The 25815-nt window shown below is 41.6% G+C and overlaps 1 long non-coding RNA gene across 1 annotated transcript in view; it reads left to right on the top strand.

The window, feature by feature from the left end:
• The window catches only part of LOC114011895 (uncharacterized), a 317148-nt gene that overhangs the window by 84712 nt on the left and 206621 nt on the right, over positions 1-25815 (top strand). The window contains exon 14 of the long non-coding RNA XR_008745696.1: positions 14889-15014. This is a non-coding gene — a long non-coding RNA (uncharacterized LOC114011895). The remainder of the gene's footprint in view (positions 1-14888; positions 15015-25815) is intronic.

The raw sequence follows: 25815 nt of genomic DNA, 5'->3' as shown, positions 1-25815 counted from the left end.
TAGAGTCAGTTAAAATAAACAAACACTGAAGATAATGTTCCCAGCAATCTGGAGGGAATTAACAGCACACTGCAAAGGGTGTTTAAATTACTTCAAAAATTCTAATTAGCCCATGAACAGCAGTGAGTGTGGGACAAATTGCCTGGCTTCAAAACAAGACAATCAAAAAACGACCTCAAAGGAAAGCAAAGGGTGGAGGATGGCTGCCATGAAATAAATGAAAATGACCCCATCCATTTGTTTAAGTAATGGCCTCTTTTGAGGCTTATGTTACATTGTCCCACATTTACAATGTTCTGGGAGATCAAGAGGCGGAGGAGGAGCTTCAATGGGATAGAAAAAGAGCTTTTGACTACTAGAAATGATGACAATAAAATCCCAGATGCTTAGTTGCAATGAAATTAGCTGGAAACTAGTTTGGGGTGGTTGTAGTTGAAATAATCAAAACAATTGTTTTGCCTTAGACTCCACCTTTCCCACAATTATTTCACTTCCCCTATTCATATATAAACCAACAGGAATTTGACTGGAAGCATTTGTGGCTTTATAAATAAACTGTCCCCCTAAAAATTTGGACTCCAAAGGCTTTTCGTACCCTTGATATTTTTCTTTATTGTGACTGTATCAGCGTGTGGTATAATGCTTTACCCTGCAGCATGATCCCTCACCCTGGAATTGTGCCTGGTGTGAAGATCTGAGGACTTGTTAGGAAAAAGTTTCAATGGACAGATTTTGTCTGTCAATATTTATTACTGTTGCCCTTTCAGAGACCATCTGCCTCTTTTGTATAAAATTGAACCAAAGTAGTGCCAGACTTGTGCCATAAAACTTGGATAAATTGTTGGTTTTTTCAGTCTTTGCAATGACACATGCTTTTCCCTGGTCAGTTTTGCTTATTTCAGCTTTGTTTTGTTGTGTAACTGTGACCCTCCTGTGACGAACAATGGGAAAGCAACAAGTTTGCCTTGGAATTCCTGGGGGTTTCTGTGTACTAACCCGAGTCCCTCTCCTGAATCAGGAGAACTAAGAGTACTATATTCTCTGTGTTTTCTTATACGAAGGCTTTTAAGTTGCCTTTCAATCATGAGGAAGCATCAGGAGATAGTAGAGATAAAAAGAGCTGGCTTTATGCAGCTAACTTCTGTTTAGTTAATAGAAGCCCTCAATTTATTACATCTGACTCATGGCACCACCGGTTTGTTTAGTTCTGAGATTTTGACCCTTCAAGTAAAAAGAAGAAAAATGTAGGCATGGCTGATTCCTGCCTTTTTCTTACATGGTAATTGCTGTCACAGTCAGAGGGCTTCCATCCATCATTCAGCTCTGCATAGGGCCATACTTGGTATGTAGTGTGGTACAAGAGTGAATATTACTAATATATTTGTTTCTCAAATGTGCAAACATTTTATTCCATTCTGAAGTCTGCTTGCTTTGGTAATGCAGCTCATTTTTCCTGCAGACTTTTCAAATCTGAAGATGACAGGAAAATGACACAAGGTCTTTCTGGGTCCTGTGAGAACATACACTGCATAGATAATACCTTTGTGATAAAACACTGAGTTAAATCTAAGTTGGGGAGCCACTCGCTCTCTTTCCAAAATTGTCTTCACTTTAGCCTGTTAGATCTGAGTATCACAGGTCTTGGACTTGGAAACCTTCATTGAGATTTCCAGATATGGGCCTTTAGATCCTGACTACTGGAAGCTCTCACAGGATGTCAGGCCGGACTGGAAATTGTCTTTCCTATCTCGGACCACTGTAAAGTCTCCCTTTATGTGGCTGGGCTGAATCACTGCATGTTTGTTCAGTGTCCCCATGGTTCCTCTCCAAAACCACACATTCATATTTTTTTGATTCACGTCTTTCAAAGCTCATTCCAAAGTAAGCTATTAGCTTTCCCATTGCATGAGGCAGCATTCTCTTCAAGGAGATGAGATTAAAATGTTGTGTGTTGAGTGATTGGACTGTCTGAATGTTTCTAGGTGTCCTGTAATGGTCATTAATGTAAATTAGCTATATATTTCATTAACTAAGCCAAAACTTACACTCTGGCTGAATGCTGAAAAAGAACAAACCTATCTGAATTAGATCAAAGAAATTAAAATAAGAACCATTCAATGGTAGCAGTTAATGAACTGTAACTAACTGAAAAAAAGTCTCCTTCCAGTGGCAAAACAGTAAGAGAGAATCAGTTTGTTTTGTAAATGCTCTGAACACATCATTTGCATTACCCTCCACCATTAAATTGTCTAAACATCCCTAAGGGGCTTGCCTGCATGTTTGCCAGGCTGCATAGCCTGAGTGCATTTCAGCACTGTCCTCAATCTGACGTTGATTTCCAGGTCCTTGAAACATTACCAGGTGAGCCACAGGGGGGAAGACCTCATGTCTGGCTGTAAATATACCTCTGCTCTATTTCACTTGGTGAATCTCCGCAGTTTTGTTGCATTCTGACTACCAGACTCAGCCATTCCCTCAGTGGACGCATGTCACCAAAGATTTTGATCTACAGGTTCTTCCCTCCAAGTCCTCTGATTTCATTCAGCCATTGCAGAAGCAGCTCAGGCTGTAACTGGGGTTGAGCAATGAACTTTCTGGGGCAAAACTGCTGAGGTTAAAATACTCGCTGTCCTTCAGACTTCTTTCAGAGTTTACAGATCCCATGTTCAGTCTGCAGTATTACCTGTCAGACTTGCCCCACATTTAATCTAAGTACAACTTTGCATGCAGAGCACCACATGTACCCCAGAAACCAAGAATCTCCGAGGACCTAATTGCATTATAGAAAATAGACAGATGCATTGTTATCCCTCCATCACAGAGTGGGAAATTATCTGTTCAGAATGACTTAGGATATCTTAGGTCTAGCTAGGAACTACACCCAGCTGAAATGGGGCCTGATTCAGTGCCTCAGTTGGAAGAGTATTTCCACTTCCCTGAGGAGGAGTCCAGATTGAATCCAGGATGTACGTTCAACCCATCGCTTGAGAGAATGTTCAGGCTGTGCTTATCCTTCCAAATCACCAAACATATTTTCACACATAGAACAAAGTGTTCTTAAATTGCCAGTTTCATATGCTATTATTTCTAAAGGACAATGCCCTTCTAAGAATGTTTGCTACTGTTTATTATCCTGAAAAAGTGGGTTTGTTGGGGGTTTTTTGGTAGCTGCAAGAAGGCATTAATTTGTAAGTACTGTCTGGGAAGTATTTTTTATGAAGTGTTTTATATTTCCTAAAAATACCAATATGAAACTATTACAAAAGTACTTAAATTATATAGCTCAAACTGGCTGAAAAAGATATTTATTTAAATGTTCTATATAGTTATCAATGCATACCAAATCTGGGAAGGGTATGTGCAAGAAAGGCTAAGTAGATATGTGTGTCTATTTAAAAAAAACCAAACCCGACAACAAACACACAACTGTTTTTGTGTGCTGTGGGATAAGATTTAAAAGGATAATGTGTTGCCTGGGAAAGCAAATTCCTTTCAAGCCCTGGTAATAATATTTCTGTAATACTTCTAATCTTCAAAATAGACCTCCTAACAAAGCTAGGGCAGAGTCTCCCATTCTAAATTAAATCTGCAGTGCTGGTATGGGAAGAGATGTGAAGAGACTTACCAAAGACCGTAATGAGTTTTTGGAGGCAGAGGCGCTGCAGTTCAGGTCCTTTCCTTTTACCTGCTGTGTGCTTTGGCAGTGCCTTCCACTGTCTCAACCTGGCAAGATGTATTTTGGAATTTCTTGTACAGAGAAATGCCAGAACAGCAAATGGTTTCTTCAGTTCACTGTCTAATTTGGGTTCACTCAGTCTTACATAATTTATCTTAATTTCTTCAATAGAGAGAAGTTTTAAAGACTACAGAAGGGAGATAGGGAAAAAAACAAATAAACAAAGAACACTCCCCACCCTACCCCCCCCAAACAAACACACAAAGAAAATCTCAAACCAGAAAGTTTGTCTTCATGGAGTTGACTTTACCAATTTTACCAAGGCTTCCATTCCTCCCATGACTCTCCCAGCTGTTATGCACTAAAAAAAAAATCTGTATTAACATTCCTGTCATATCAAAATCACAAGTTTTTTTCTGCTTGCAATAAATATAACTGGAAATATTCAAAATGTGTCCATAATGTAACAGCTCACCAAACCTCCATTGAACAGTGAGAATCATGGATCACACCACATTCTGTTCTTCCTGTCCCCCAAACACTGATTTTGTTTTCTTTCCTGACTTGGATTTTTCGTCACCTTCTTGTAGTATCTTTCCCCTTACAACACATCAATAGCAAAACAACTGATACTGGATTTTTCATACCAGAACAGACTCCCACAATCTTGGGGAGTTGGAAGCTGTGTGGAGATTGAGCCTGAAAGCCTTTGAATTTGGATTTCCCAAGAAGCTGTTGTGGCTTGTTTACATTTCCTATTTCCTGGCAGAGATGTCAGTTGGTGTTTTCTGACTTTCTCTTCAGGAGAAAAACAGGAATGTAAGATGTGAACTAAAAGGTATGGTGAATTGTCAGCTGCTCCCAGGAGGCAGCCTTGTGCTGGTGCCCTGTGCCTGTACACCCAAGTTTCTCCTGCTCTGTGCTATACCTGAAAACACTTGGCTATGCTTGCAGGCGGGGCTTCCTTAAAAATAGATAATTGCTCCTCATGTGCCATACCTAGGGCTCCCCCTCCTCTACCTGCAAGAGTATGTACAAAGTCTCGAAGATGGATGGCCCTTCAGTGTGACACAATAGCTTTTTAATTTGACATTAAACGCATTGAAAGCTGTTAAAGTGCAGGCCAGTGGAGATCTGTATAAGCTGTCCTTCCCAAAAGGTTGCTCAAAAACACCAACCTCCTGTCCTAGACCTGTGCACCATCTTGCCTTAGAAAGTATGGAGATGCACTTTTGTCCTGTCTTATCCTTTTGATGTCAATATCCAAAAGCATTTTTTATCTGTAGATCTTTCCCTTCCCTCTGTAGAAGAGAATAGAAGCAGGAGGAAGCCAAAGCTTAGTGATTTGACTTTGCATCGTAACAGCAATCTCAATGGGAGCCATTTGATAAAAAATTTAACAGCCTCATGTTCCTGTATTTCCAACACAGGTACTGGAAAGACATTGTTAAATAATGGGCCTGCATTTCATATGGTTTCTTCTGCAGTCTTTAATCAATAAATGTTCTTTAGATCAATACAGATGTTATTTCGCTGCTTGGAACCGTTTATAAGTATATGATGGAGGTAGTTACAGCAAAGTCAGTGCATAGTAAGGATAGCTCTTGGGCACAACACAGTTATAGCTCTACTCACACACAGCAGGTATCAATATAAAATTGGATACACTGGCATAAAATCACAGCATCCTCTCTACAAAGCAAATCCAGATAAGCTACACTGGGGGAATGAGGGCTGAGTATGTTTAACACTGTGTTTTGTTCCCTATCAACAATGTCAGCATAAGAGTTTTGCAGATTTATGTTGATTATTGTATCAGTAAACTGACACAGTCTCTTGCTGAAGGATGTTTGTAAAATGTGTGTCTGGTGCCTTGGTGATGGAAAATGTAGAGGATAATTCTAATTCTGCCAGCTCATTTCAAGTAGATGAGTTTTAAGCTGTATGTCATGGGTGGAAAGTTTGGACATTCCTGATGATGTAGTGTGAGAGGCTATTGTCACAATAATGTTGGTGCAAATAACATTTAAAGTGCTGCTGAGTGAAGGCTGGAGAGATCAGAACCCTGTCTGTAATAATGTTTTACACTCTGGGATACAGCTTGTGCCTTCAAACTTACTCTACTAACTCTGAATAATTAAGCATCTGGATTGGCAAAATTGCTGTTTTGTGAACCAAGCCACAGAAAAGTGAAATGCCAAGGTCATGGACAAGTCTAGTGGTTTTCCTTTCCTCCTGTATCCGGTACAGGACTTTGATGGTCTGTTGGCAGAAAATCTGACTTTCTGAAGAGGTCTGTGATGGTATTGAACAAGCCCATGTCTATTTTTGATCTCTGCATTATAAGCCATGCTATAAAATTTTTGCATGCATCAACAGCAAGATAGGGGACTAGCCTGCCACAGCATCATAGAAGTTCTCAAACTTGGCTGCTGCACAGGGGTGTGGTGAGTGAACCCAATGGGGAGGAATGGGGAGCATCATCTCACAGACACAAGGGCTGGGTTGGGGAGTGCAGCAGGAAAGAGGTGTCTGGGGCTGGGTCAGGGCTGGCCTGGAAAATGTAGGTGGTTACTGGGGTATTGTTACAACAGTAATTAGGCATGCCAGAGTTATGCAGCAACAATGACTGTCTTCCAAGTACTTCATTTTGCTATCAATTTTAATTTTCATATTAATTGCCATTAGTTAAACTGATGTAATGAGTCTAGAGTGGTAGATAAAAATGACAATAGGGGTGAGTATGGATTCTGATTCCTGCTAGTAAAAGTAGTCAGCTTGTTAGTGGAGGTCTGTAAGGGCTATCTGCAAACTTACAGCTATAAAGGCTCCATTCAGTTTCAGTTCAGTCTCTTCCTATTGTGTTTTGAAACCACTGAATCCCTCAGACAAGTAATTGTTCATTTTGTTGCAAACTCCATGCATTCAGACTCAAATCTCCTGTTTTCAAACCCAATTAGGAGATGGTAATTACCTGCGGGATGTGGGGATTTTGTTTGTCTGCCGGGGCAGTGCAGATATTCTGCTTGTATCTCCCCTTCCAGTTATCAATAAAACACTAGAGCAAAACAGAGTTTTCCTCTCGTTTTTTTTTCAGGCAGTGTTATGCCAAATGAAGGCAATATTATGAGATTGCATGTCTTTGGGAATAATGATGCAAGCTATTAGTAATCACGCCTCACTGTTCCTCAGCACTGCTCACCCCCAGCTTTTGTGTGTTTGACACACAAGTAGCTATTTGATGATTCTCATCGCTACTTTGTAGATGATGAAGCTGAGGTCATCCAGTCAGCCAGTGACGGAGTCAGAAGATGAATGCAAATCTCTTGAGTTTCAGTACAGTAATGTATTTAGCCTTTCTGAAAAACGTATCTATAACATATTGTCTATCCTAGTATAAAACGACCGCTCCAACTCAAGGAAAAGCTGATTAGAGGAAGCATATTGTTAAGTAGCTGTTCAGTAAAGGAGACCTGCAGAACATGGAGAACAGTTATCTTTTGAAAAGTGCACAGAAGAGTGGGTTGGGGTTCCTCTGTGACATAGCAGTCAGTTGCCAACCACTCTAGCAGGTGATAAGAGATGTTCTCAACTCTTAATACAATTTCCCATAGGCAGAAAAGGCAGTGGCAGCTCTTTGGCTCTGGATGAGGGTTTCCTCTTCATGTTCACCTTGGTAATGGTCCTAGCCCTGTCGAGGCTGACAGTGTTAAGGAATATAATTGCTTCAAATATGAAGGGGTCTTAAAAAGAAAAAGAAAACACTAGCCATCTGGCTACCTAACTCTTTTAAAAAAATCTCTTCCACAGTATACTGATAAACTGCTGAGAGTGTCAGAAAGTATGGTGGCCTTTGTCCTACAAAAAAAAATTAAGCACAGAAAATTGGAGCTGCTGCAGTCAAGGAGTTTATAAAATTTATTACTGATAAACACCGTTCGAATTCATTAGTTTTGTTCTTTTCCTTCTCCTGGACTTGCAGTGATCTTGGACTTGTGATGAGCCTAGGACAAAGTAATCATTACTGGGACAAGAATTAATGTGAATTGAGCAAGAAAGTCACACCACTGGTCCCTGAAACAGGCCTACATGTCTGAATGCCAGTTCACTGTTTTGCTACTGAAATGAAAGAACATAAATAAAAACAAACAGCAAAGGATTTTGTTCAGCTCTGAGATTTCCTGTTGCCCCTGCTTTCAATCATGCTGGAAATCAGAACAGCTGTTCTTGGCTAGCTCCTGCTATAGTCCTAGTAAGAGTCAGATTCTGACTATGGGGAAGAGACAGAATAGTTCAATATTTGGCATGGTGGCTGAGCAGAGATTCATGATGTAGGAAACTGTCCTTGCATCTATTCTATCAGAGCCTGTCTTCCCTGGTTTTGCAAGCCAATATGCAAACAGCACACATGCTTTTGGTACGTTACTGCACAGAGCTGGTATCAACAGAAATTGGAATTGCAGCAGTACCACGCTGGAGAGAATTGGTATTGCTGTGGCTCCTCTCCCTCCCTTCACACTTTTCCCAGCCTCAGCTGTGTAGTTCAGATGTGTACTGAAGGACAAAGTAATCTTTGCTGTTCACCTTCTCCCTTGTGTACACCATGTCTAAGAGGAAGGGGAGTTTAATGGCATCTGCACAGTTCAGGACAGTGCCCTCCTGATGCAGAAGAGAGCTTCTTATTCCATCCCTCTTTGTGTCTGTAGGTCAGTCATAACCTGATCCATACCATATTAAGGTGTCGTCGTGGTACTGAAAGACTGTGTTTTCACGAATGGGATAAAGAAATGCAGGAAATAGCAGCAAACTCTAATCCCAGACCTGATCTTGTAATGGAGCAGCTGACAGATATACTCTGAGAAAATTCACAGATTTTGCAGCAGAAAATAGAGTGGGAGGAAGTCTTGGTATTTATATAGTGTCCTAACTAGACATGAGATTGGACATGATTGTAGCAAATCCCTGAAATGTTGGGCCCTGTGTGCCATGGTGGTTGGCTACAAGGAGAAAAAACCTTGTGCTTAGTGTACTGTTGCAGAATCACAATGCAGATCCACAGAGGAGATTCTCAGGTTGCCTGAGGTGGGGTGCAATAAATGCGCCCTTGTTCCTTGTTTTGAAAGGAGCACATTGCTTTTGAAGGCAAGTGCTGAGCAGAGCGATACAGATACTTGCCGAAAAGCTTCAGGAAAGAGTGATAGAATTAGGTACCCCATCTTAGATTAAGTGAATTCCTTTAAGCCACAGACTGAGTGTATATGTGTCCAGGAACTTCAAAGGAGCTCTGAACTGGCCAGGCAACCCTCCTGGTATGGAGTATGATCAGCTCCTTCCCTGAGGGAGTTTGGAGAAGTCTTAAGTATTCACATGAATGAGGGGGCACTTCTCAGTTCAGAGTCTTTGCTATCCAGTAGTTGTCAGCGCCTACTCTTACAATACTGCCAAGTTTAAGGCTGAACGGGTGATGTAAATCGATGACAGTAATGAATCAGAGCTCATTTAAATCTGCAGAGGAGTTGGTGTCTCGCTCCCTTAAGACTGGACAGTCATTCTGCAGGAGTGTGTGTGGAAGAAGATAGTGTTCAACAGCCAGGTCTGCGAGAGGATCCAGGTGCTTGAACATGAAGAGAGGTTTTGTTCTTTCACATAGAAAATGCTCATGGGGACATCAACGTTAGTGAAGAGAGGCCCAAATTCACATACAAAGTAAGGCACTTAAAATTAAACTGCTTTTCTACTTCTTCAAGTCCATAAGTCAACACCAGATGCTTTTACCTTAGTCAAATGCAAGTTACTGATCTAAGCATTGCAGTTAAATGGATTGAGTGTTATGGTCTGTCACAAAGAAACTGAGACTGGCAAATCTCCTTTTGACTGAAATCTTCAGAATCAGAATTGTGTGGCAACATTGTTGATCCAATAACTGTAAACAAAGAATAATATTAATGTGTTCTTGAACAACGGCCAACTGAAAAAAAGATAAATCCATCATGTCTTATTTGCTACTCCCATAGAAATAAATAACAAAAAGGGGTGATGTATTAGATGTCTTAATGTGAGGCATCTTATTCCTGGAGCTATCTCAGTGAATGCAGTAGGTAACAAAGGCAGGCATCAGTGCATTTTTGGGATGGTCCTTTTTGCTGATACTCAGCTGGCTGCCACTGTGGAGATGCTTTTCAGAAGCAGCCCAGTCTGAAACAGAAACAATGTCTGATTCATATGTTCAAAAGTAAATACAAAAGGTTTTTCCTTTCACCATCAAATGCCTGCTGAACTGTTCAGTGCTCTGTTAGTCTGCTGCTACTTGTCTCTGGCTTTTCCCCCTCAGGGAAAATTTTGTGAACGTTGGCTTGACTGGCAGCTGAAAAATGCCACAGTAGAGTCAGGAGCAAGTCAGCCTGATGCAGATGTATTTCAGCTGCACCTTACTTTATTAAAAACAGTGGAGTCCCAAAATTCCAAAGCACGGAAACAGAATGGGATTTCTAGTGTATTTAGAGGAGCTGGGCCTCTGGGACTGTTTCTACTCCTTCATCCCAAAGATGCACATTTTGAATAGCAGGATTCGTCCTCTGTAACTTTATACATATGAACCAAAACCATCTACATGATATGGAGACATCTGAAGTTACCTAAGTTGGTGTTTGCAAATGAGATGAATAGTCCTGTATTCCATCAGCCATACAGGGAGAGGAGGGTGGCCAGCTAATATCTAGCTTAGGTTTCAGGGTTTGATCTGATCATCCTTACCCTTCATGTTGCCAGTCGTTAAGAAGCAATGCGTATTAAGCATTAAAGATTTTCTTGTTTTCACATGTACTTTCAGGCCACGAATAAAAATGCTGTCCAAGAGTTCATTGCAGCCGTGAAGTCACAGGTGCACTTCAGCAATACATTTCTGTCTAAGAAATTCTAAACGCTTGCAAATATGAGGCAGCACTCTTTGTCTCTAGTAAGATTGGGATGATTTTAAAGCACTTCAAAGGATATCTCAGGTGCCAGTTGGGAGTGTGTCATGGATTAACTTCAGCCAGCAGCTAAGTAACATGCAGCCACTCACATCCCTGGTGGGATGGGGAGGACAATCAGAAAAAGGTAAAACCCATGAGATAGGAACAGTTTAATAATTGCAATAAAACAACAAAAAAAAACCCCAATATTAATTGTAATGAAGAGGAGAGGGAGAGGAAGCAATAAAACCTAAGGGGAAAAAACAAGTGATGCACAATACAGTTGCTCACCACCCACTGACCAATGCCCAGCCAGTACCCGAGCAGTGATCAGCAGCCCCCAGGCAACTCCATTTGTATAGTGAGCATGACATTCTATAGTGTGGAATATCCCTTTGGCTAGTCCTGGCTCTGCTCCCTCCCGGCACCTGCTCACTGGCAGAGCACGGGAAACTGAAAAGTCCTTGGTTTGGTGTAAGCACTACCTAGCAACAACTAAAACATCATGGTTTTCAACACGGTTATCAACATCGTTCTCATGCTAAATCCAAAACACAGCACTGTACCAGCCACTAAGAAGAAAATGAACTCTATCCCAGCCAAAACCAGGACAGAGTGTGGAAGTTGCATGTTGAAACAGGGCAGATCTGAGACACCATGATCAGAAGTGGGAGTATTTGCTGTAGCTTGTCAGCCCTAGACTTAGTCTAGCATCTGTGATATGACAGTTGAGAATTCTGTCCACTTCATATGTCTCGATTTTTGATCTGTGAAATGGGAAGCAGCCTTTTTCTTTCAGTTAAGTGCTTTGACTTTTACAAGGGAGAAATGTTAAACAAACAGACTGAAACCACTACAATCACGGGAATCCCTTTAACTTCAGGGAGACTTGGCTTATGGCCTATACCACATTGTATTGTACTGGCTCAATTAGAAAAAGAATAATGAATTAAAAGGTCACAGCTCTTTCAAATTACAATGCAGGTAAAAGGGTAAAATGTGTGTGGTGGGGTTCCTCTAACTGCCCTGAGCATTTGCCATTAAGTACCAATGGGAACTCTCCATCAACAAGTTCATTAATCTCCTTTTAATCTCATTGAGTTCTGAACATTTTCTGGAAAACATTTTCCAGAAATAATCTGCCCAGGCAGGGTGGGGGAAATGTTAAAACACACAAGAATCTGCGCAACAGGAAATAATGTTAGAAAGCTGTGAAAATCATTTCTCCTTTTGAAGCGTAATGGTTTTTAATTTTCTCATGCCCTGATCTCCCTGGCAACAATTTAAAAGTACATAAGCATTCATGAATCAAAGCTGTTCACGTCTGCATTTTTAATTATGTGTCATTGGATTGAAACTTTCCCTTTGATCTTTGCATTTAAAGGGATTTACGATTTTAATGATTACAATCCCCTCCCCCCCGAGGTCTATGCTTGTTATTGAGCAATGTCACAAAGGGGTCACTGTTGGACAGGGGGAAGACAGTTTTGTTAAGGATATTATAAGCATGTCTGAAACCTGCCTTATGCTCCAAGTCATGGAGAAGATCCCTGTGTGATGATGGGGCTTCCCAATGGTGGTGACTCTAGGCCTTTTGCTCTCGGCAAGACATTTAAAAACAGTGAGATAAAATAGAGAACAAAAATAACCTGCTCGCCCATTAAGCAGCCCTGTGCTCTAGGCAGCTGCCTGTCTTGCCCTGTGTAATGACATCAGAGTGACGTAGCATGGGCACCACGACAAATGGAGGTAGAAACACTCCTAGATGCTTGCTGTGAGGGTGGTTGGAAGCAGCTGATGCCTTTGAGGTGAATGAGGCCGTTCATCCTTGCCAGCAGAAATCAAACAAACAGAAGCACTTGAACGCTTTGATGCAAGCTGGGGGAACACACAGCTATTTCACTGAGCCGGTTTGGGAGAATGAGCTCTGAGGAGGCTGGTCGCAGCAGGGCAGAAAGAAAGCCTTGTGGTTAAAGCACAGGTTGAGGGTAGGCGTGTTAGACAGCCTCGAGGTACAGAGAGAGCTGATGGTGGGAAGGTGGTGTAGTGGGTTTGGAGTGGGGAACACGTGTGGAGGCCTGGGGAGGGTGACAGCCGTGATGGCTTTTCTGTGTAATGCAGGGCTGCGGAGCAGCAAGGAATGAAATGTGTACAGAGTACGGAGACCCTACAGCTGTGAGTGCCATATAGGTGGATGACCTCAGTGCAGTTGCATGACTTCTTTGTTTTCTCATGAGGCTCATAAATGCCCAACTACATCCTATGTGTGCACAGCAAGATAACCCCCTCACCGCAAAAAAGACTGCCACGCTCACCGCTGGCATTAAAAGATGTCAATGGTTTCCCATTAGCTGTGTGTATGTGTGTGACTTGATGCAATGCGTAGCACATACTAGGTACTCTCTAATGAATCGTTCTTTCAAAGCTTTTTGCTAGATATTTAATTTTCTTGCTGAATAACAGTTTAAAGGTCATGTGGATCGGTGACACATGCAAAATGAATGCGTGTTACTTTTGATATGCCTGTGCAAAATTAAGGCCTTGTGCAGACTGCTTTATATGCACAATGTTGTTGTATTTTCTGGTAAAAAAAAATCAATAAAAAGATATTAAACTAAAAACCCTGAGCAGAATATTTTATGTCTTATTAAGCTACTTATGGGTTCAGCTAGGATGGCAAGGGTCCTATTAATCAATGCTTTAAGTTGACTTCATGGTGAGTTGATGAGTTGAAAAATTTGTTAAGATCCCTTTTTGTCTCTCTTTAGAGGGTCTTAATGTGGTAGATTTTGTGAAGTGAGCATACGTTTGTGCCATTAGCAATAAGTTAACATTGCATGATTTAACATTAGAAACATCATTTATTGAGCTTATACTTAAAAAAAAAAAGCTCCTGTTTTCACTGAAATGTGCTCTATGATGATCCAATTTTACAATCATTTTCTCAGATGAAAAAATTTGTGGTTACACTATTGACAGCTGCTGTTAAATTGCTCCAGATGGGATTACACTAGAGGTAGACTACTCATCCGCATAAAAGCTACAGGAAAAGTTCCTAACAATTTCAGTTGTGTTAATCAGGAAACAGTCATGTTTTTTAGAGCACAGGTACCATTTTTAGTCTAGAGAAGTGCTGTAGAGCAAGGATAAACATGAATCAAACTTTGGGAATCAGTAGTGATAGCAAGCAGGTGAGAACCAGGGAGGTAGAGAACTTGCAAAAAAGGAGAAAACTTGGGTCAGAGACTTGCTTGCTTTGTTGCATTTTTTTTTACTGAATGGAAGTATTCATAAGGTATGAGAGAGTAGCAGGAGCAACGGTTGAGTTTTTGAAGCAGCAGCAATCTATAGACTGTTTCTGCCCTAAGATAATTAGTGCCACAGTATAATTAGAGAGGAAAGAACAAAAGGAAGATAAGTATCACTGAGGGCTTCAGTTTAATTTACAAGAAAATCTAGGTAAGCAGCTAAATGTAATATACTCCTTTTAAAACATTATAGGTTGGTATTAGATTTTAGAGATCACTTGTTATCAGTCTGTAAGGGTAGAAACACTGATTCTGAGAAATGCATCGTACCTTTTCAAGTCTCTTCTTCAGATTGAATTTCCTTTTATTGAAATACGTTTTATTTAAGTACTCTGTGATACTCCTATTGAACTATAACTCAATTCTGTATCCTGAATAGGGTGCTGAACACTTTAATTAAGAGTAGGTGGGGAAGGTTAGTCCATTGCAGTTCAGTCCCTCCTCTAAGCCCTGCACCCATATGTGGTCTGGTGTGTGGTCATGATTCTGCAGCAGAGAAGTCTCCTGCCACGCCTGTTATTTATATTCTCAGGTGCAATTGCCAGCAAGTTCTGTATCTGCAAGGAGCCAGAAAAGGTGGATCTTGTTTCAAGGCTGGGAAAGGTGCTTTGGACCTGACTGATTTGTTCATTGCTTGCACTCATCTGAAGTCCCTCACTCCAGTTGTCTTCTGTGGCACATAGGAAATAAGTTGTTTGGAAAACCTCACTAAATCTGGTACTAAAAGCAGGATGGTCTTTGTTGGCAATGTCACTAGATGGGTTAAGCAAGCAATGAATTTGGTGCCCTGATTTTCCCCTTGCCTGCAGAAGTGGTTCTTCACGTAGCTGGTACAATGTGCCATCATAAGCTGTTGGCAGAATGTCAAATTGTTAGTAAATAGGTTTCAAACATTGTCTGCTCTGCCTTGCTTTGTCCTTTGATATATTATTATGGCATCTCCTTTTCCAGGTTGAAGATGTGAAATATACCGTGAGAAGGCTCAAAGCTGATGTACCTCAGGCTTGGAGCATCCCCTGTGTATGGCTGCTGAACTTCTTCCTACCAGGATTCCTCTAGAACACTCAGGAAGTCCAAGTAAGCCATCATCAAGCAGTGGTCGTTGGTGGTTCTGCAATACTTTTCTTTCCCACTTGTGCCTTATGAGCTTCCCTGTTTACTGCCTTCTGCTTGTCTCAATCTTTTGTTGTATTTTTACATAAGACTGTGGACTATAGGGGATGTTCAGTGTCTCATTTTCTGCACAGCTCCTATCAGCAAGGTGCTCTGTTCTTGACAGGAATACAAAGAATGATTACAACTGGCTAAAACCAAGTTGATAACACAGAACAATGCACATACTGAAAATCAGTCATATAAATTATTCAGCAAATTATTTTAAATAATTAGCACATTTTGGGAAAATAGTAAATGGGTGTTCAGATTTTGCAGAAAGAAAACACACTAGATTAACAGAAAAAAAAATGTTTAGCTCAGGGCAGCACTTGTTTCTGTTAAGGTTGTTGTGGCTGGCATGGTGGCACATCAGAGCATCAGCCGTAAACTGTAAACAAGGATTCCAGGGTCCTCTGTTACACAGATGTAACAAAAAAGCCCACTGCTGCGCCAGAGCCCATGGGAATGGCAAACAGATAGTGAGATGTAGATGCTGAGAGGGATACGGTCCTGGGCTGGTGGGGGAGACGGCTATACACCACCACAAACATGTCACATGCTGGGAGAGTAAGTGTAGCTTTCAGCTGCTGTTAGGGAGGAATAACCCTCCTGCCCTGAGTAGTGTACACCTGCGTTTATGGGGCCGTTGGTTTTTGTTTTGGGTTTTTTTTTTCTGCCTAGATTTGAAGGATTTTGAACAATTATTCAGTCTCCCGAATGTCATTGAACTAGTTTGAAGGAATAGCTTGGGTTGCCGGACATGAAAACCCCAGATATGTTCCCGGCACAGTTCAACTCTACAGAACATGTGCAGTGAATTCAAAGCTACCAAAACCATGCTGAACGCACTGTGGCTGAGCTGTATAATGCCTGTACACACAGGCCTGTTTGGGAAGTCCTGGTCACAAGAATGACATCTCCCTGCCCACTTCTCTTTCCTTGTAAACCCATGACAGGAAGAGTGCCGGTGGGCTCTGTTGCTAGTGGCTTTGGGCCTTGATCCCACACTGGGCTTGGTGCAGGGTTGTAATACTCTGCTCACAGGCAGTTGTCTTACGATACAGATTTCTGAACAAGTACAGAAACATCACTTGAGACCTCTGTGGAGGGTGTTCAGATCTCGTCTTATCTAAGGTTTCCAGTAGCGAAAGTCAAACATCACACTCCAGCCTTGGGTGATGACTTAGATTGATGAAAGAAAATTAAAACTTTCAACTCCCTGCCCTAGAGGGAGAACGTAATGATCCAGACCAATCCCACTTACCTCTTTGAAATTATTGTTATCTTTTCAAAGTAAGTCAATGATTTATGAGATGTTTAGTGGGTAGAAACCTCTGCAAACACTGGGCTGGCTAGGTTATAAATGATCTGTACACAACCTGGGATTTTTCTGGCAATTCATATGCTGTCCTATCTATGACTAGGGCTTCTTTCTCCAAGTTGCAGAGCAGAAATAAAAATGATTTGCTGTGCTTGGGTATAGCTTAGGCAATGGTAATTACTGCATGGAAAGGTACTCCACTTAATCAATGGGCTGATGCACAGCTCATTTGAGGTTTCTTCCTTTGCTCCAACATAAAGAAGAGAAAACTAAAACAGAGGAAACAAAACTGGCCACAAGGAAAAACATCCAAACTCATTACTGAACACTCACTGCACTATGAGTTATACAAATGCAGAAACACAGAAAATACAGAGGGGAAATAAGCCAAACACAACAAAGAATAGAAAAAAGACAGTCTCTGACTTGGAAATGCTTTAGTAAGAACAGAAAGCAAAGGCCAGCAGGAAGGCCAGAGAGACAGGGAATGCAAAGAAACAATGAAACATGAAAATCAGTATAATAGGTTTACTTAGTTACAAGTATGTTTGAGATACAAACCAATTCACTGTAGAATAAGCAAGAAAGCAACACAGTATGCAAAGCTGATTTTTTTTCCAGGAGAAGGTGGCATAGTATTTAGTTCCAAGAGTGACTTGGTGGGTTTTCTTTTGTGCTCTGATAGGATATAGGCAGTTAGAACTGCACCATGACCTTGGGCTTTTTACCTACATTGTGCAAAGAAGGCTTTCTCCTAGGGGTGATGAGACAAATCTGACAGGAGGTTCTGGGAAAAATGAAGCAGTTTGGTCAAAGACAAACAGCTAAGTACACCATTGCTAGGCTACCTCTTTCTCTGGGTTTGGTGGTGGTTTGCTTTCCTCATTTTTCCAGCCTGCATGTTCTTAAAGCTCCTGACTGCTGGGGTCACCATCCCTGAATTCATATCTTTGACTGCAAACATTTGAGGTGCTCAGCCTGTGCCCATCAAGTTAGCATGTTCTTGGTGTTGTTCCTGATCTGTTTATGTGTTCTCTGTTAAGATTATAAGCAGTTTGTATGAAGAGGTGGAGGAGTTAGGCATCATATTCCACGTATGCAGGGATAAATAGAAGTCATGCAGTACATGCATTGCATTTGGGAAAAAAAGGGAAGGGAGACTCAGAAAGCTGCTGAATTTCTGGCTTTTCTGAAAATCAGGCTGCTGGTTAGTAAATCTGGATCATCAAAACAAGAAGTCCTTGTGGGAATTGTAGCTGTGCAGGACTTTGATCAACCCCCCAGTACAAAAATTCTCAAAGCTTTTGGATGGCATGAGTGAAAGTGGTGCGTCCTACTCATGGACATCTTATGAGTGGGTCAATCCAATACATTTTTGCAAAATGCTACTTACCCTTTAATGGAGGAAACAGATTAGTCACTTAGAAGCTGTATGAAATAAATGTGTGCATTATATATCTTAGCCTTATAAAGCTGAGAGACAAGATTCTGCAAATGTTAAACGCAATTGCTTTCTTTTCTGGTTATCCAACTGAAATGTAACAAAAATGTAGCTGGAAGCTGTAAAGACTCACACAGCATCATGATAGTCATGTAGGAGTGTTGTCAGAGGATATGAAAGAGACTAGGACAGTGGTGAGAAGTGTATTTTATTAGACTGATGTTGCTGGGAAAAACAAACACATTTTTCAAGCTCCAAGATGGGCATTTCTGGTAGCAGTTCCGTTTGTGCGTCATACCAATTCAGTTTGGTGCATGAATTCGTGCAGAGGATAGGAAAGCAAAGTCCCCTCTCTTCCTCTCTCACTGTGGAATACTTCAAGTAGCCAAAATGAACTGCTGTGCGGGTCCTGACTTTGCCTTTTGGGGATCATCAGATTAAGGATGTTTGGGTGTAGACTCTACCGTATCTGACAACTTGTGTGTGCTCAGTATGTAGCCGTGTTGCATAGAAAATATCCTGATCTGCTTCATTGTTGAATGAAAGGTCAAACTCAAGCTGACATGGCTTTTCTGGGAGTTTGCTTCTCTGTGCAAAAACCACGACAGCATTATGCCTCATCACAGGGGTACTCAAGCTACAGAAATGTGATTGTCTCCTTGTCTAGGCATATAACTCCACGGACAAATGTGTGTGTAGTACACCAACTGTGAAAATGAGAGATCCCTCTGAGGCTTTCAGGGACATGGGTACAGTGTTCCAGCAATGTGCTGTGAAACAGGAAGATTCAGCTCACAGCACCCACAGGGGAAATCGTGTGGAAATTTTTTTCTTTTTTTCTGTTTTTTTCCTTCGCTTTTCTGTTTGAAAATTTTTTTCTTCTGGGCCTCAACACATGTTGAAGGTACCTAACCATAGGTACTCTGATTTGGAATTGTTAGCCTGCATGCCATAAACACTAAACAACAGCTATCCATTACACAGCACAACATAAATAAAACTGTACTTGTAAAAACATTCAGGTTTTAGGTTAGAAGTCTGTATTTTCTTTTTCCTGACTACCCTGGTTTTGAGATCTGCTTGCAGGGAGACGGGAATAGCACCTCATCAGTGATTCATTTCCTAATGAAATGGAAACTGGCATCAGGAAAGGAGGGGGGAAAAAAACCAACCTGGGAAAAAACCTGGCAAGATAAATGGATGGCTTTCTTAAAAGCATGCAGTGAAACAATGGGACTAAATGAGATACATTCCTGACAAAGATCTGTTCTGTTCTCTAAAGGTTTTCATTGTACCTAGAGTTATGTTTTATCTTTAAAAAGTGGTATTCTTTATTTTATGTGAGCTCTCTCCCCCTCACCCTCTTTTCTGCTTGCTGAGATTTAAGTAAGCTCTTGTAGTGCTCTATCTCTGATCAGGCTTAAAGATTTGGAAAGCCCTGAGTTTGCAAGGATAAAAAAGGCCTTAGTATCTAGACACTGATAGATCTGATTCATCACCTCGGGAGGACATTACCACACAGCCTGTGCCACAGATTGTCTTGATAACAAGCTCTGGATGTTCCTTGGCATGCATCTTCATTTAAAGGTCAAAGCTCTTCCAATGAAAGAGGAATCCCTGGGTTAGGAAAAAAAAGAAGTGGTCACATTATCTCGACAAAGCCATAGTCTTCACTGAGGCCAGGGGATTTAGGGTGAGAACAGTGGGCCTGATTCTAGCTGGTGGTTTTGAGCTGCTTTGAGCTCCACAGAGAAAGCAGAGCCGGAGCATGACTGGCTGGCAGTCCAGCCTGGGCTGGTTTGAGTGTCTGTCTGGAGCAGGTGGACTCAACTCCTGCTCCTTTCCCACTTGGGAGCAAATAAATGGCAAAACGGGGATGTGTCAGCCCCGGTCCCTGCAAGACCCTGGCCTTATGAGCGAGGAAAGATAGCCTAGTTCCGTGGATCCCCAGCCCTGCCCTGGTTTGATCTTGCAGAAATGAACACCTCCAGCTTTAGACTGAAATACCTTGGTCTTGTATTTCTGGTTTTCCTTTTCTTCCCTTGCCTTTTATATATAAGCAATAACACACTGCCTGAGATGTGCTAAACTTCATCTGCTCTTAATCAGGATACCTCCCTGGGTAGCAGTTAAGTAATGATGGCTGCCACTTAATGGGGATGGTAATTTTTACTTAATTGGGGTGTTTTCCAGTGCCTTAGACTTGTGTGGGTCTCTATGCATTGTCTGTCTCTGGCTACATATGACTTTTTAGCACCGAGGCACACAAACAGTACTTTCCCATCACCTTATCCTGTCGGCTCACTTGACCTTTCTGTAACAGGCAAGGTCAATCAATATTGATTGTTCCTCTACAAATTCCAGTGGTCAGCTAATAATGTAGTGATGCTTTGCTCTCTTTAGGAATTTCTCAGCCCCAGCAGACAATCATCTTCCTTTCCCCCGACATGTTGGCATTAAATTCACTAAGAACAGCAAAACAAAGCCCCTCTTATGATTCAAACCACCGATGGTACTGTGCGACAGAATTGAATTTCACCACCTAGCAGCACCAGTGAAGGCCAAGCAAGAGGACCTGAGCTCCAGGAGAATGGGGTTAGGAGTAGATCTAATTCGTTTCTCTAGGCTGGCCTGTAATCTGCCCTCTGACACCAGCTTAATCTTTTTATCACTCTGCACTGAAATTTCATGATCTGGAAAATGATTCTGCTGTGGAGCAAGCTGTGTGCGAATAACTGATTTGGTTTTGGTTGTGAGAGTGGATCAAAAGGAATCCAGGTTCACCATTTGACAGAGAATCAAAAAGCTAAAAACCAGTTTGCCATGTCATAAAGCATTAAAAAAATTCTAAACACTGATTTAAAAGTAAATAGAACTGAAGAAGTAATACATGGTTTGGAGCTAGAACAAAAAAGGAAAAAACAAAATGTCACATGTTGACAGTTTTAGAATTTTTAAATTTAGATTACTGAAGTGACAATATTGAAAAAGCACTGCTTGCCTCAGCATCGCCTACTAGCCTGTCTGATTTAATTTTGAAGAGAAGAAAACTACCAGCGAATGGAAAACAACGATGTTTTCCCATGTGCTGATTAAATGAAAAGCCTAGAAGGCACTCCCACAATGGACAAATGAGCAAGTATATTTCTTTAATTGACGTAATACCTGTAATAGGAAATGGTTATATCTTCACAATGTTTGACAATGCACAAAGGTTTTTAAGGGCTGGAGAGCCTATTGGAGACAGTAGTTGTCATAAGTAGATTCCATCAAGGCTTCTAGATATTTTCCATTTTAATCCCATCTGTAAAACATTGACTTTTCTAATCAATTGGAAAAGTAAATCCTCAGGATTTGCCAGATTATGTGTGAAATGCAATAGGGAGTACTTAAATATATCAGTAAATAAACAACACATAAATCAAAAACTAGAGGGGGAGTAAGCAGCACTCAGTATCCTGGCTACAATCCATGTTTATTATTTAACTTTAAAATGACAAATCAATGGCAAAATGGAATTAAGTAGCTGTGTAAGCACAGAAGTAATTTTATCAGTGTATGAGATGCTCATGTTTTACATTATACAGAACATGGTGTGTTTACTGAGCAAATGCAGAAACATCAGTGAGAGCTGGAATTGGAGCCAAGGCTGAAGGGAGCAGGGATGCCATCTGAGAGATGAGACCCTGGGGACAAGTTTCTGATGGTAACAGCATGGACAATAATGGGAAAGTGATGCATTCAGGTTCTTTAGAGAAGATAATGAAACTTGCTTTATGATTTGAAGGTAGAGCTGAGCAAGGAAAGACCTTGTCTAGAGGTCAAGGCTGACACAGTCTCAACTAGGAGGATGTTTAAGCCCAACTGATGTGCTAGTGGATACAGCTGTAACCCTAGGACTGACCTTGATTAACTAATGTGTGTGTTAGAAGGCATTAATATTTTCTGTTACAGGGAAATTGTGTAAAAGTGAGGTTGCTCAAGCAGAGAGCTGGAACACAAGTACCATGTGAATCTGTACAGATTTGGTGATGTTCTCTTAAGAAGTGCCCCCTTACAGCATAACTTGTAGTGGGTATCAGTTTCAACCATCACAGGCTGATTTTTGGGGGAATTCCTACCTTTGTTGTGGTTTAGTTATATTTTACACTTCATATAAAATCCTTCTTCTCAGGAAAAGCAGTGAAACTGAATTGTCATCTGTGTGCGCAGTCAGGGGAAGTGGTATTAGGAGCAATAACAAGGAATTATTTAAACATGAAAATAAACTTGTTATGTGATAGAGAAAGAAGTCATGAGGGTAGAAGGTAACAGAGATTAATTAAATCAGTAGTTGCTACTCCCAAAACAGTATTCCATGACTAAAAGGCCAGCATACTGTAATGGTGAACTGAGAATACATGAAAATCAAAGGCAAAATTTACAAAACTTGCCAACTTCAAGTTTTGCAGCTTATTAAAGTGATTTTTCTGCAGAGCCAGGTCTAATTCATCTTGACTAGTAGCAGGAAAAATCTCACTATATGTGAACATTTGCTATGAAACAGTCCAAAGCAGTCAACAGATGCTATTCATAGTTCTTAATTTGCCCAGTTTTCCCAGTTGCGTTGTCTGAAGCCCAGCTCAGATTTTTTTAAATTCAGCCTCAGCTTGGAAAGGTCTGTGGGTTGTGTTGTGGTTTAACCCCAGCCAGCAACTCAGCCCCATACAGCCCCTCACTCACACACACGCCCCGGTGGGATGGGGGAGAGAATTGGAAGGGCATAAGTGAGAAAACTCATGGGCTGAGATAAAGACAGTTTAATAAGTGAAGCAAACACCACACACGCAAGCAAAGCAAACCACGGAATTCATTCACCACGTCCCATGGGCAGGCAGGTGCGCAGCCATCTCCAGGAGAGCAGGGCTCCATCACCTGCAACGGTGACTTGGGAAGAGAAATGCCATCGCGCCCAACATCCCCCTCCTTCCTCCTGCTTCCCCCAGCTTTATATGCCGAGCATGACGCCATATGGTGTGGGATAACCCCTGGGTCAGTCGGGGTCAGCTGTCCCGGCCATGTCCCCTCCCAGCTCCTGGTGACCCCAGCCGGCTTGCTGGTGGGGTGGGGTGAGGAGCAGAAGGGCCCCCACGCTGTGCAGGCGCTGCTCAGCAATAATGAAAACATCCCTGCGTTATCAACGCTGCTGCCAGCACAAATCCCAAACACAGCCCCATACTGGCTACTGTGACGAAAATTAACTCCATCCCAGCCAAAACCAGCACAGGTTGTTAAGCTATAACACACATTGAGAGTCTCACTGGACCTGCCTGTAACATGAAACTGAATCAAATGCCAGACACTGAAGTAGGCTCAGAGGAAAACAGAAATAATAGGGGTGTTTTTATTGCTGCTGTCTGCCCCTGTGCCAGGCCAACATGATTTGTCCCTTACCTGAATGTCAGAAGTCTCAAAAGTTCACAGTAAGGAAGCAATACAATCGGGGGAAAAAAAGTGGAAGCCACTGAAAATGATGGCAAATCAGGAAATCCAGATTTCATCCTGAACAGGGGAATTTCTGGGGTCTGTCTTGCAAGAAATACTAAGTGTTCTGATTAACCCCTGAATGTGCAGCTGGAGAGCAGGATGGCAAGAGGGCTGAGGGATTGCCCTCTCCTCACCAGGTCTCCTATGCACTGCTGACAGTCAGATAAATGCTTTTGCTACCTTGTCTCTCTCCCCCACAATGTAAAAGTAAAACTCTACCTGTGACCCATGTTTTACTTTCCCCAAATCTTGCTGCCACTTTTGCCTTCCCCAGACCCTGCAGTCATGCTTGAGCCCGCTCCTGGCGAGCTGCTGGGAAGGGAAGTGTGTAACCGAGGCAGGAAGATGGTGTAGTTCACAGCAGCGAAGGGCACAGAGGGCACAGTTGTTTTAAATGAAGTAGAAAGGAAAAAGAGAACAATGACTCATTTTGCTAAATCAGTGACGGGATCTCAAAACTGTAAAACATCCCACATCATGGATTTTAGGGCTGTTACAGAGTTCTATTCATGTATTTTCGGTATAGGTGCTAGAGAATGGTTTTAGACAAGGAGAAAAGAAAGCTGGAGAGTAATTGGAGATTGACTACTAAATCAACAAACAGAGGCTTTCAAATGCTAGGGGCCAACAAATCACAAGCGAGTGACTGCTTGCTCTTTTGTTATGCTCTGTAGTAGTGTTTTATACCTTAGTAGTACCAGGAGGCTTCAACTATGACTAGAATCTCCTTGGGCCGCATTAAGTATGAAATTTGGGATGTTTCTCTCTGCCTTCCAGGTTTTCTTGTTTGATTGCCCTGTAGTTGCATTTTCAGCTTTTCCTCTACAGTGATGAGGACCAGAAACTTTATGTCTTTGCTCAGAAGACCAGACAGCTGAAGCTGTAGAGGAAACACGAATTATCAAAGACTCTTAGTGGAGTCTTAGTGGAGTCAAGAGAGCTGGCAAGGCTGACCTCCTTTCCTCTGTGTTTTTGTTTCAGTTTTTATTTCAAATCTTTATTTCTGTCTTCAGCAGTCGCTTTGGTTGCTGAAGCTCTTGGGGATGTACTTCAGTAGGTTTTGACCTTGGTTCAAGGGAGATGTGTTTTACTGATAGCTAATACTTGAATGTGGAAGAAATAGCAATGGTGTTACTGATGTGGCTATTTAAGGATATGAGAGATGCAGCGTTTGCAGAAAGGTTTAGTATCTTTTCTTAGCTGGTCTGATAGGGTTGGAAAAGCAGTTTTGGGCACAGCAGCCTTTTGTCAAATCATTCTTTCAGCCTAACAGGTGGATAAAAAGCGTGGACATACGGAGTCCTGTCCCTTGTCCTGGCTCTGCCCCTGCCTGCTCTAGGACCTGGGTCAAGTTCATTCCCCGTCTTCCACAGCTCAGTTTCCCAGTTCTAAGACACATAACACAGCTGAACGTGTGCAGTAGCAGTGCTTGGTCTAAGGAATAGCACCTTGATAGGTCCTTGGCAGAAGACCTGAAATATCTTTTCTGTATTTCACACGGTCCTACTCAGCGAACGTACACTCTCTGGGCTCTGCTTTTCTAAGCCCATGACTTGATGTGTTCCTGGTGTAACAGGGAACTAAGGGAGGAGCAAAATGCCAAAAAGGTTTGCACCTTCACTGTGGCTTGTGGTTGCCTTGTTTCAGTGCATGCAGGTGTTCAGTGCTTTTATGTGGGTATACATGTAGGTGAATCTACTGCTCAGATCAGGGGTTGAGCTCATACCGCGTTGAAGTCCATCTCATACAATGGCTGTACAGAACGTCTGGCTGCCCTGTTCATTAATCATCTCTGCTGAAAAACCCTTTTAATTACATTATGTTCAGAATCCATAAAATATAATTAAAATATGTAAATCTATTATATTATTTAATGAGTACATTGAGACCTGATAGTTTAAATTAGATGTAAAACTGATATGGACCTATTGCTATTGATTACTTATATTAATAAATCATTGCAGCTTTGGACAGGGATTTTTTTCCACTACAAGGTGGGAATATCTTTTTTCTTTTTTTTTTTTTTTTTCCATTTCATCCACCAATTCTTATATTTATGCAGTCTTTTAAAACTGCTGTGGCGTGGTAATGAATAACTATATAACTTTTCTGCAACTAATATCCATTCTTTAGCATGATTTCTTCAAGTTCTGTTCCATTCTTTTGCTCCTTCTTGGAAGACACGGCAGATTGCTAGCAATACAAATGCAGTAGCGCAAATAAGCCCCAACCCCTTCTCGCAGCATTTTAGTTACAGATGTTACATCAGACACATATTTTAGGATAAGTATCATTTTCCAGGAGCATGGGATGCCAGTACAGTGGAGTTAGAGCAATAAAACCTGATGATGTAGCAGACTTGAAAGTTACCCTAGCTTTGAGCCTTTTACACTGGGGGAGGAAAATTTAGAACTAAGGGTTGTGCTGGCCCTACT

This window comes from Falco peregrinus, chromosome 2 (assembly GCF_023634155.1).
Source record: "Falco peregrinus isolate bFalPer1 chromosome 2, bFalPer1.pri, whole genome shotgun sequence".
Lineage (NCBI taxonomy): Eukaryota > Metazoa > Chordata > Aves > Falconiformes > Falconidae > Falco > Falco peregrinus.
The sequence above is the reverse complement of the archived record's forward strand: the minus strand, read 5'-3'. Positions and strand labels throughout refer to the sequence as shown.